The 11,038-nt window shown below is 42.3% G+C and overlaps 1 long non-coding RNA gene across 1 annotated transcript in view; it reads left to right on the top strand.

Annotated features, from left to right (window-relative positions):
• The first annotated feature begins 2,146 nt into the window (after positions 1-2,146).
• Positions 2,147-11,038, top strand: part of LOC140847418 (uncharacterized) — a 371,005-nt gene continuing 362,113 nt past the window's right edge. The window contains exon 1 of the long non-coding RNA XR_012127406.1: positions 2,147-2,302. This is a non-coding gene — a long non-coding RNA (uncharacterized lncRNA). The remainder of the gene's footprint in view (positions 2,303-11,038) is intronic.

Below are 11,038 nucleotides of genomic sequence, written 5' to 3'. Positions count from 1 at the left end.
CCAGTTGGCATGAATACATAACACGTATCAGAGTAATCCAACTCAGATATAGTGTCACCTACCCAACGTCCTTAGTAAGTCTTGAGTCCTTCTTTTGAAAACATTACTCCAAGTTGTTCATGCTGATCAGCTTATTTAATGTAGGATTTTTTTTCCCCAGAGTTTCAGCATACTCAGTTGAGAAAACCTTATAGGGGTTTTCCCCAGTGGGAGACAAGACAGGTCATGGGCAAGACAAATACTGGGTTTACGTGGAAAGGAGACAGAGCACAAGTAATGGGCAGCTTTATTCTCCGTCAAAATATCCCATCCACATTGATGAATGTCAGGACCTGAGATGTCAGGGAGATATGGCTGGTGCAACTTATGGAGCACATTTACCGAGGCGGCGCACCCTTCCTTCACATGATCTCCCATGCAGCGGCAGGGTGAGGCCTCTAAGCCAGTTTTAGAGGCGGCAGCCCCGAGGACAGGTGGTCCGACCTGCCAGGCTTGCTCAGCAGCCTCCTATGGGCAAGATGCACCTCCAGCCTGGTGCGCAGGGGACCCTCCTTCCCAGTATCTTTGCACCTGATACCACCCTTCCCCAGACCCCACCCACACTTCTGCCTGCCCCTGAACTCTTGCACCGCCTGCCTCTGGAAACCCTTGGTTCTCCGTCTTCAGTGAGGGCCTGCCCACCCTCATTCATCTCCTAAGCAACCTAGATTCCTTTACCATCACCTACACCACCATATTGCCTTACGGTCAAGACTCATTTTATTCTGCTGTTTTGTAAATTTTACCAGGGAAAAAGTCACAATTTCTACTGCTACTTACACATCAGTTCTAATGTGGAAGCATCCTAGCAGTATTGGAAAAAGCCCCATGAGGGTCATGGAAAAAATACTGTTTGCATTCCTACGGCAATCTACTTATTATTGTCATGATTTGTGTCATTAATCATAAATTATTTGAATCTATAGGAGCTGGTATTCAGTGACGCCAAATCCATAAACTAATGCTTATAGGTTTCTCAGATCCCACACATTGTCTCCGTAAGATTTCATTTGAAAGACACCACGATTTATTTCATTTATTTGTGCCATCCAAAAGCGACTCGTGGGTTAATTATTTCACATTCTGCCAAAATGACTTTTCTTGCTGATTCGTTTCCACGCTTCATAGTTGCCTACCTGCATGCCTGCCTTTTCTCTTACTTTCTTTTACCACTTTTGTAACCCAGTGTATTTGAGAGTCGATGCAGTCATCATTCACTTCTTGTGGTTTTTTAATGCTGAGTAGGAGCTGTTGCCTTTAAGCCTATTCTTGGCTGAAGAGCAAAGTAATCAGAATGTAAAGGCATTTCTTGGGGGAGTGGGAGGCTCATTGCACCTGCCCCGTCTCTATGAACTTCCCCACCAACTGGCTCTGCTGTCTGCCCTCGCCAGCCCTCTCTGCACCTCCTCTCAGTGTCTGGCAACAGTATCAGCTGCCCTGTGCCCATGTGTGTGCATGTGTGTGTGTGTGTGTGTGTGTGTGCGTGCGTGTATGTTGGTGAGTGCCGTGTACCATCTCTATGAGCAGCAAAACGAATCACCCAGCATGTCTCTCTTCTGCTAAGATACCTCGAATCTCCTCTCATGCTGTTCCAAGATGACAATGTTGGGTGGATATATGAGAAACCAGCCCCTCGATTTTGGAAAACTCTGGAGATGGATGAGCCCACTCCTCAAAATGTCCCTTAAACCCGTGAAATAGCACGGAGGGAGGGACACAGCCACGATAGGCTCAACCTGTTATGACACCGGAATTGTTTTTAGCCCAAGGTAAATGGGATTGGAAGCCGTTTCCTGCAGAACCCCTAAGGGATAGTCTGCATCCCCAGCCCAGGAATTCATTCTCATCATGCACAAAAATAATAATAATAATAATGAAATGCGAATTAGGAAGGATAGGGGTGGCTTTCCGCTGTACAAAATGATACAAACGTCAGGGAACATCGCATAGACTATGCAGCATTCCCCATGGGGAAATGAAAGGCAGATTTTCCATAGGAATTGCAGGGAGAGAGCAGGCTTTGCAAAGAGGATTTTTCAGGAGAGCTTGCAGTTGGCTGACGAGGAGCCCGGGAGGTCTTCCTCACAGCCCCATCTGTCTTCCAGCCCTCACAGGATGGCGCCGCTTGGCCAGGATGTGTGGTTCCAAGATGCTGAAACAATACTGCAGCCTGTTCACCAGAGAACGCCTCGAGGCTCTCAGACCCACTTTGCATCTCTCCCAGCTTCACCCCTGCTTCTCTGAGGGCTGAACGCCGAAGCAGGTACTCCTGGACCACATGAGCCTACTGCAGATTCAGGCAGATGGCAGGTTTGATGGTGGGGAGCTGACAGCTCTTATTTAACAGCCTCGCCTCTTCCAGACGCAGCTCCTTTCAAAGAAGGGATGGTTCCTGGGGGACCGTTGTCAGAGAGCAGAGTGTAAAGAGAATCTGCAGCAAATATGCAGGGTGGTATGGCCTTGTTTTATGCAGCTGGCAGACCCCTGCCAGCGTTCCAGGCCTGCCCTGCCCATCCATCTTGGGAGGAGGTCAGGAGTAGCCATCCTGAGAAATTACACCACATCACAAATTGTAGCCCCATCACCCTGTTATTGCGGTTCTCAGGAGCGGCAGACGGCTCACCAAACCTCTTACAATCACTCTTGTTTCACACCAGCTCCATTTTATATTTTGAATGATTGTAGGGGTGGGGAGAGGTGGTAATAAGTTACAAATGCGTTACTAACAAAGCCATAGTAAGACTTTCAGTGAAAGTAACACATCTCAGAGTTAAGATACTGAGCTGTAGTTTAAGGGAATGTTAGGTCTCAGAAGAGGATCCGTGTATTATTAGTTGACAAAAGGTTATTGGACACCATAAAAGCAATCGTCTGCTCATTTTCTCTGGTGTCTGTCTCATTCTAGGAATAAATAAAATCAATCCGGATTTATATAAAATGGTGGGGAAAAAATCCCCACCACTTAATTCACAGGTATATTCCTAGGAAAATGTACGTTTGCATGTCATCTTACCAACATTGCAGTATGTGTGTGCACACATGTACACATGTAGAGGTACTAGGTTGTACACTATTGATAGTTAAAATGTTATTCCAGAGGAGAAACACACTGATATTAGGAACTAGGGCTGTCGCAGGAGAAGAAACTGGTGAGCGAATAAAAGATTCCTATGGGAATGACTTGACCTGAAGTTATCACTGTGATGTGATGGGTTCTAAAAATACACATGCAAATAAGGGTGCAATATACATGCATATACGTATATTTACAGGAGCCTGTGTGTGTAAGCCCAGACACGTGTATATCCATGCACATGTTTCCTAAGTCTGTCCACTGAAATAGCCAAGAAACAGAGGCACCCAGTGGCCATGGGTGCCAGACATTATTTCCAATACCCACCCCAACTAAGGGAAGTCAGTCTTACAGGTATGGCCAGTTTCACCGTCAGCCTGGGCATATAGAAGCTAAGCCAGCAATGTGCTCAAAAATATTAGAAGGACTTAATCAGGAGGACATAAGATCTATACCAAAGGAGCTCCGTTCTGGGAAAATTTGAGCATGAAATAAATGAAGTACAGTCATATAGACATTTGAAAAATAGCAATGCGTGTGTCCAGAATGAGTATGTATATGTATATTTGTATATATCCGTGCATAATACATGTTTACATATACAGATATATGAACAAAGAGCTCTCCTTTACAATGAATTCTTCAAGTAATTATATATGTAAGTTGTATATATTTCTTGGGGAAGAAACTTGTGTGGAAGTTCAAGGGATGAAGAGAAGGCAGCCTTTTGAAGACAGAAGAGCTGTTTGAAGGAGAACACAGACGGTGCACGTGCTGTATGGTGTGGCTGGGCGTGGCTGGCTCTGAGTGCCTGGTCAAGGCACTGAGATGCCGAGAAATCGGAAAAGAAGCATTAGGAGGTCCAAGGACCTCATCATAGAGGACCCAAGGGCCGTGATTTGATCATCCGTGTTTGCACGTGAGCTTCAAAGACACAAGAAACCCTTGCCGGATTCTCTGCAGCGGGGCTCCATCCATCGGATGCACATTTTTGCCACCTCTTTCGCATCTGAGAGACAGTACGTTAACTTCCTTGCACAAACACAACTGCTAAGTTATCACTTCCATCTTCACATGAATTTTTCTAGGTAGGACCTAAAGTTGATCCTTCAACATAATATGATGATTATTCAAAAACATACAGAAAGACGTGACTAAATTCAAAGCGGTATGGAAAGGAATACGACTAAAGACGTAACTCAAAAATGCATCGATGATTTTGTTAACACATGGTCCATAGTGGAAACATTTTGTTCAGAGTGGAAGTGTGACACCAGGACAGTGGTCTCTGCAGTAGCTGGATGCTCCTGGAGACAGTACGTTGCCCAGCACTGCTTCAGGTGTGTGTGTGATGGAGACTCGTGTTCTAGCTCCTGTTCCTTTAAAACAAACGCCCTGAGAGGCTATCTTTAGTAATTTAGCTAAAAAATGTGTCCCCTGAGACAAGCAAAAGAAATCGCCATTTTTCATCCTAATTTGAAGATTTCAGATGGTGTGTGTATGCCTATCAGCCGTTTCTTCCTGGGAATCCTCATCGGCAGTATGTTATTCACAAGGAACTCTCCACAGATCACGCGATTTTTGCTTTTCCCAGAGATGAGCAAAAAGATTTCCTACAGGGAAAAAAAAGGATGGTAGCTAAAGGAACTTACGGAAATGACTGCAGAGAATGATTTCGGAGTGAGAGGCACCCTTTGTGGGGCCTGTGGACTGTTTGCCCATGTTGGATTTAAGTATCCAAAGTGCATTAACTCTCCTTTCTAGAGCAAAGTGGGTGCAATTTGGAAAAATAAAATATTGTCGTGGAAAACTGAGAACTTTTATGCCTTCTTCAGAAACAGTGAAAAGGTATTGGAGGCTTCCATGTTCTGCTTTCTGAATCATGAGCTAGAATCAAATCGATTGCTTCCGTACCCCCACAGCTTGCCATCATTTGTGAACTAAAAACGTTTAACTCCTCAGGATGCAAATAGAACAGGAGCTACAGAAATCTCTCATCTACCAGCTCATGTTCCGAATGGAGTTTGCAGGTCTGTTTTTTTCTTGGAAGGAGAAGTTGAGGCTTTTGAACACCACATCTGTGAAAGCTTATTTGAAGGTTTGCACCTGTTACAGGATCAGCTGTGGCTATGTCAACGGAGCAGAATTACCGTGTCTCCAGAAATTCCCAGCTTTGTTCCACTGTCCCTTTCCTCCCTCAGGGAAGTGCGAGGGACTGCGAACATCCATGGAGAGAGGACGTGATCCCTATTTGCATGTCTGTCTTCCTTCCTAGTGGTGAACATTTCAGAAAACTGGGTATCTAACCTATACACCCAGGACTATTCCTATTTCTTCAATACATTTTTATAGTGGACCCACGACTGGGCCAGAGACCGTACTAGCTTTTTAAGATATCTAGCTGAATTGAATGAAAATAACCTTCCTCTCAAAGCTAAGCCAATCTGACAAAAACCAGATCCATGACAGCAGCAGCCCGTGGTTAAGCTCGATTTTATCATCTTGTTATTTTCTGCCTCACACACATGAACGATCATTTTCAATTTTCCCGCTACCTGGGAATGGCATAAAATAAAAGAGTGTGGCTTCCTTGGGAATATCAGAGGATGTGTGACTGTGTTGGGACCTGGCCATTTAAATGTAGACTTGATATGCGCCGCTGTGTTCTGGGTTAAAAACGGCCCCAAAGCCAGCCTTTCTCATTTTCTATCTCTGTAAATGAAGAACCCTATTGGCGACCTTTCAGGTTAATTTTAAGGATACACTTTTCATCCACATGGAAGTTCACCTCAATAAGTTGTTTTTAGAACCGTTGTGAAACACCAGCTGACCTGAGCACCAATGAACACCCAGGGCTCTGGAATATCCTCTGGACACTGGCTTCCACATCCATGTCTCTGTGCCCACAGTCGCTTACATGGCATTCATTCACCCTGCGCAGCCCCTTCAGACTATTTGTAGCCTGTGCTGCCTGATTGATGATTAAATAGAGACAATACGATTCCGGAGATGGATCACCACCGTCCGAGTATATTCAGAAAACTCGAAAGCTATTGCTTTCTCACTGTAGGGGACAGAGGTTGAATCATACTGAAAGACTTGCAGAGATTTCAGAAACAATGGGTAGGTACAGCCCAACAGTTTTCTATGTGGTGATAGAAAGACACCGTGTTTCATATGATTGGCAATTTTTAAATATCCAAAGCTTCTTTGTCAAATCAGAATGGATGAAACAATTTCAGCCCAGAACCAAATCAGTCCTGCAAGATCGCAACACCCATTCAGTTCCCACATCAAAGTGGGGCCCTTATTCCAAAGGAAAGACAAAAAGAAATACCTAGCAGAGATTCAGATGTATTGATATTTTGGTTGTAATAATAGCAATCTGTGTCGAAAGTTGTGCACAAAAATAAAACATGTAGTGTAGTTCAGTATATAGAAAATGAACATGGTCCCTTTAAGTTAAAAATACTATGTTGGAGTTGGTGTTTTGTTTCCTCAAGAGGGTGCTGTGTTTTGGGAGAAATGTTTGAGTTGCCAAAACAGATAGATGATGGATGGATGGATGATAATGGGTGAATGGATGTATGGGTGTTTGGATAGATGGATGGATGGATGATGGATGGATGGATGATGGATGGATGACATATTAGCAGATCATAGATATATAGATGAATAGATACATATTTGTTTTAAAATATACAAGATTAGCTAAAGTGAGCTATTGACATAGATGTAAACAGAGTTAGGTATCCACCATGGTTATTGCGAACCCTGCTTCTTAGAATTATAACAATGCAAGATGCACATTTACAAAAGAGATGCTCCTGACTTTTGCATTATTCACAAAAGCACAGAGAGAGCCTATAAACAGATTAGGTCAACGCTCCAAAAAAGGCCAGCCATTCTTGCAATTTTTTTTCTAATTAGTGTTTTTTCTCCTTCCACACCTGCAAGGCCCCTTCTGTGCCTTCCATTCTGCCTTTTGGACGCTGGTGTCCTACTGTAGGTGGTTTTCCAAGGACTTTTGTCATATACTGAAGCGTTGTCCTCCACCGTGTTAATGAACCAAGCTCATACCTGGAATAAAACTTTTTTTAGCCCTCTTTGTGAAGCATAGGATCTCCTTTGAGGAAGTCACAGTGTAAGTAATATTAGTGATTACATTCTGTTTGCAGCCTCACCTTGCTGCGGGTGAAAGAGCAGAAGAGAAAAGCAGAATAAGATGGGCCATGCACTTGATATCCATTCACTCCTGAGCATGGACGGAGGAAATAAGCCGTCACAGTCCTTCCTACAATCCTACAAGCAGCCTGAGGCATGCGCCCCCTCAGGCCCCAAAGGAACCCATCTGACAGACAAACAGGATTGCCTGGCACTCCTCTCAGCACAAATGCCAGAACACACCACATCCACACCAGCAGATTAGGTTTACTGGACCCAAGTCCAAGAGAGGAAGAAACATTTCAAAACATAGTCGGATTACTCCAGTTTCTTTGGATAGCATCATAAATTCATTTCCACTCATAGCATCATTTGAAGACGATCTTATTTAGCATTTGCCTGTTTCTACACCTGTACAAGACGCCACCTCCTGTCTGCATACATTTGCTAGATTATTCAAATAAAAAGACATCACAGTCTGTCAAATTGTAATTTCCAGTGAACACCAAATACATTTCTATCTAAGATGCAATATACTTAGACACAGTAGATGGAATGTACTTATACTGAGAATGAATTTGATGTTGATTGGAAATTCAGATTTTCCTGCGCATCCTCTATTTTACAACACAACTTTAATTCTGGAAGAAAAGTAGAGATTCACCACCACCCCTATCTTCCTGACCCATGCGCGTGCCCATGCACACACACACACATGAGCGCACGCATGCACCTCTTCTACTACCATTGAGGAATCACACTTCAGATGTCAGCCGTGCGGGGTAAGCCCACCCTGGCACACACATCCTGGAAGTTGCACAATCCCGTCTCTTTCCTTAGGGTTACCTAAACCATTGTACAAGGAACACCTGACCTCAGACACTGGGGTTGTTTTACGTAACTTCAAGTGCTGACCTGGGTACAGAAGGTCCCAGTTTGTGTGGGTGGTGGTCCTGGGGATGGTGTTGGCATTCCTGCCCAAACCTTTCACCTGTCACAGAGAGGCCGCCTACCTACCTGCTGAGATTGCCTGTGAAGTCCACTGGATGTGGGGGATGACCCTCAGCTCCTGTCCTGAGACTCTTGCTGTTGTGGGCACCAGTAAGTCTCTTTTACAGACTTACAGCAGGTGCCCTTCATACGAATAAATGCATGTTAGAATAGAAAAAATGGTAATAATTTAGTTGATACAAAAAGTCAGCTTATAGGTAGTGTTCTATACCTTTACACATTTTGCTCCTAAAATACGTATTTTCTTTATATGACTGAGTGTTTCTCTTCATTATGGACATCATTTTGCCTCTCTGCAGCTTTCTCTATATAAGTAAATCAACATATATACATAATTACATATTACATGAGTACATTATGTATACATGTATGTATATATGTGTGATTAATTATATATACATATTTACACACACATATATATGAAATTACTGACTGAGTTGAAAGATTAGATACTGTCAATACCAGCAAATGTATATTTCATGTGATAACAAAATATTGCATGTATATATATGTCTACATATTCATTTGTCTATCCACCCACCCACACATTCACTCACCCACCCATCCATTCATCCACCCATCCATCCACCCATCCACCCACCTACCCATCCATCCATCCACCCATCCACCCATCCATCCATCCACCCACCCATCTATCCATCCATCCATCCATCCATCCACCCATCCATCCACCCACCCATCCACCTGTCCATCCATCATCAATCCATCTCATCTATAGGCTTCCTTATATTGTCCCATTCCTTTCCACAGGCATTGAGCCTGAAGACCATTCTTAAAAATACTGCCACGTTAAACTGCATCCCAGAATCTGTATCCCAGAGAAACTACCCTACACCCTGTCCCAAATGCAAGGGACACAGCATCTTTGTGTTCTCCATGGACACGATCAGAGTGCCCTGCTACAGCGTGCCGTCCCTTCCTTTATTCATTACGTATTTACCAGGCATTGTTGAGCACCCACCGTTTTGCGTATCATAGAGGCTGAAGATGAGGAGCCCCTTCTTGGCTCTCAGAAGCCTCGCCAGCTTGAAGTTAGTGAGCGGGAAATACCACATCTACGATGTGGTTTAATGGAAGCTTGGAAATGACGTTACAGAAGCAGCTAGAAGGACGGGACATACTATTCTACTTGGAGTCACAGGTGGATTCTTGACTCCTTGAACTTACGTGTTTGCTCAAAAGATGCAGCCCATTTGATGAACTACACTTATGCCTTTTATTTTAAGAGAAGAAGGAAGTCAGAAAGAGGAGGAGTAGGAAAAGAAGAAGACAGACAGACTGAGAAAGGAGAAAAACAGTGCTGTGAGGACGAATCGAGAGGTTAAATCTCCAAACGGTTGCATTAAACTCTGAAGTCATTTTAACCCAACAATGAGCTTTTCCATCACTTTCCATCTCTATCTGTCCCTCACGTGATGTGTATTTTACCCAGAACTAATCATGAATGAGTAATACACAAAACTTGATGTCATTTAACCTTCTGAAATGGGAATTACTACATAGAATTACATGATAATTATTTCAGAGTTTACTGTTTTAAAAATCAATTCCCATTTTCTGTTCATTTAGAATTCTGTATTTTCATGAAATGTGTATTTTAATACATAGCTAAATGACTTGATCACATTTGACACACAAGCATGCTTTGCCCAAGTTGAATGCTATATATATATATGTACCCTGCAACACATTTTTAGGACAGAATACATATGGAAAATACATATGGCAAATGTGTCTTTGAAAGGGCTTAAGTGGCACGTGTTTCCCCAGAGAACTCTGTCTCACAGTACACAAGCACAAAGAAAACTTAAAAAAACAAGTTAGCCTAACACTCTCCATGGTTTTCATTTGATATTTATGGAAATGATGTGCAGAAATCAGAGTACTTAGCACACCCAGGGGACCTCTCTCTTGATCCTCAAGATAATTTTTTTCTCTTTCTTCAAATTTAAATGAGATGGAAGCTCATCAAAAGCATGCATAAACTCCACTTCCTCTGAATATAGTTCAGAAAGACAGTTTTGATATTCACATTATAGCTCATTTACTTGTTTTGTATCACATGTTAATGAAAATGTTTCTGGAGGGTTCTCAGCCCTTCTCCCTTTGAAGTTAAAATTTTTCAGAATTATAACATTCATTCCTTGAATATATTCTGGGGATGAATGGAGGGAAAGGGGATATTTCTGTAAAGGGGGAAAGAATGCTTATGAAAACAAAGGATTCCTTTATAAACTCTTGAAACAACTGACTATATATATATATATATATATATATATATATATATATGAATGAATGAATATATATATAATACATGGTGGTGGGCCATATATATGTGTGTGTGCATATATATGTAATTTCCATCTCAATACTTGACAATATTAAAGAAAATATATCAACAATTGGCTAAGAAATGTCAAAGTGAGGTCATGAGTTAGTTTACACTTTGACATTATTTTTTACTGACAATCACTCTCACTTTTGCCCTTCTTTTCAAACGAATTTCCTTTAAAAATGCTGCATCCCAGCCATTTGGGAGATTTGCTGTTACCAGATCAAGCCCAGAAATTTTAATTTTTTCTGCTAATCAATGAAGGAAATATTATCTATCTTGCTTATTCCATCAAAAAAGGGCAATATATATTTATATAAGGGCAATACACACACACATATACACATGTGTGTATAAATACACACATATTTTAATGAAATTTTAAAATCATAAATATA

Source organism: Manis javanica, chromosome X, assembly GCF_040802235.1.
Source record: "Manis javanica isolate MJ-LG chromosome X, MJ_LKY, whole genome shotgun sequence".
Taxonomy (NCBI): Eukaryota; Metazoa; Chordata; class Mammalia; order Pholidota; family Manidae; genus Manis; species Manis javanica.
This window is presented reverse-complemented; position numbering and strand designations above follow the sequence as displayed.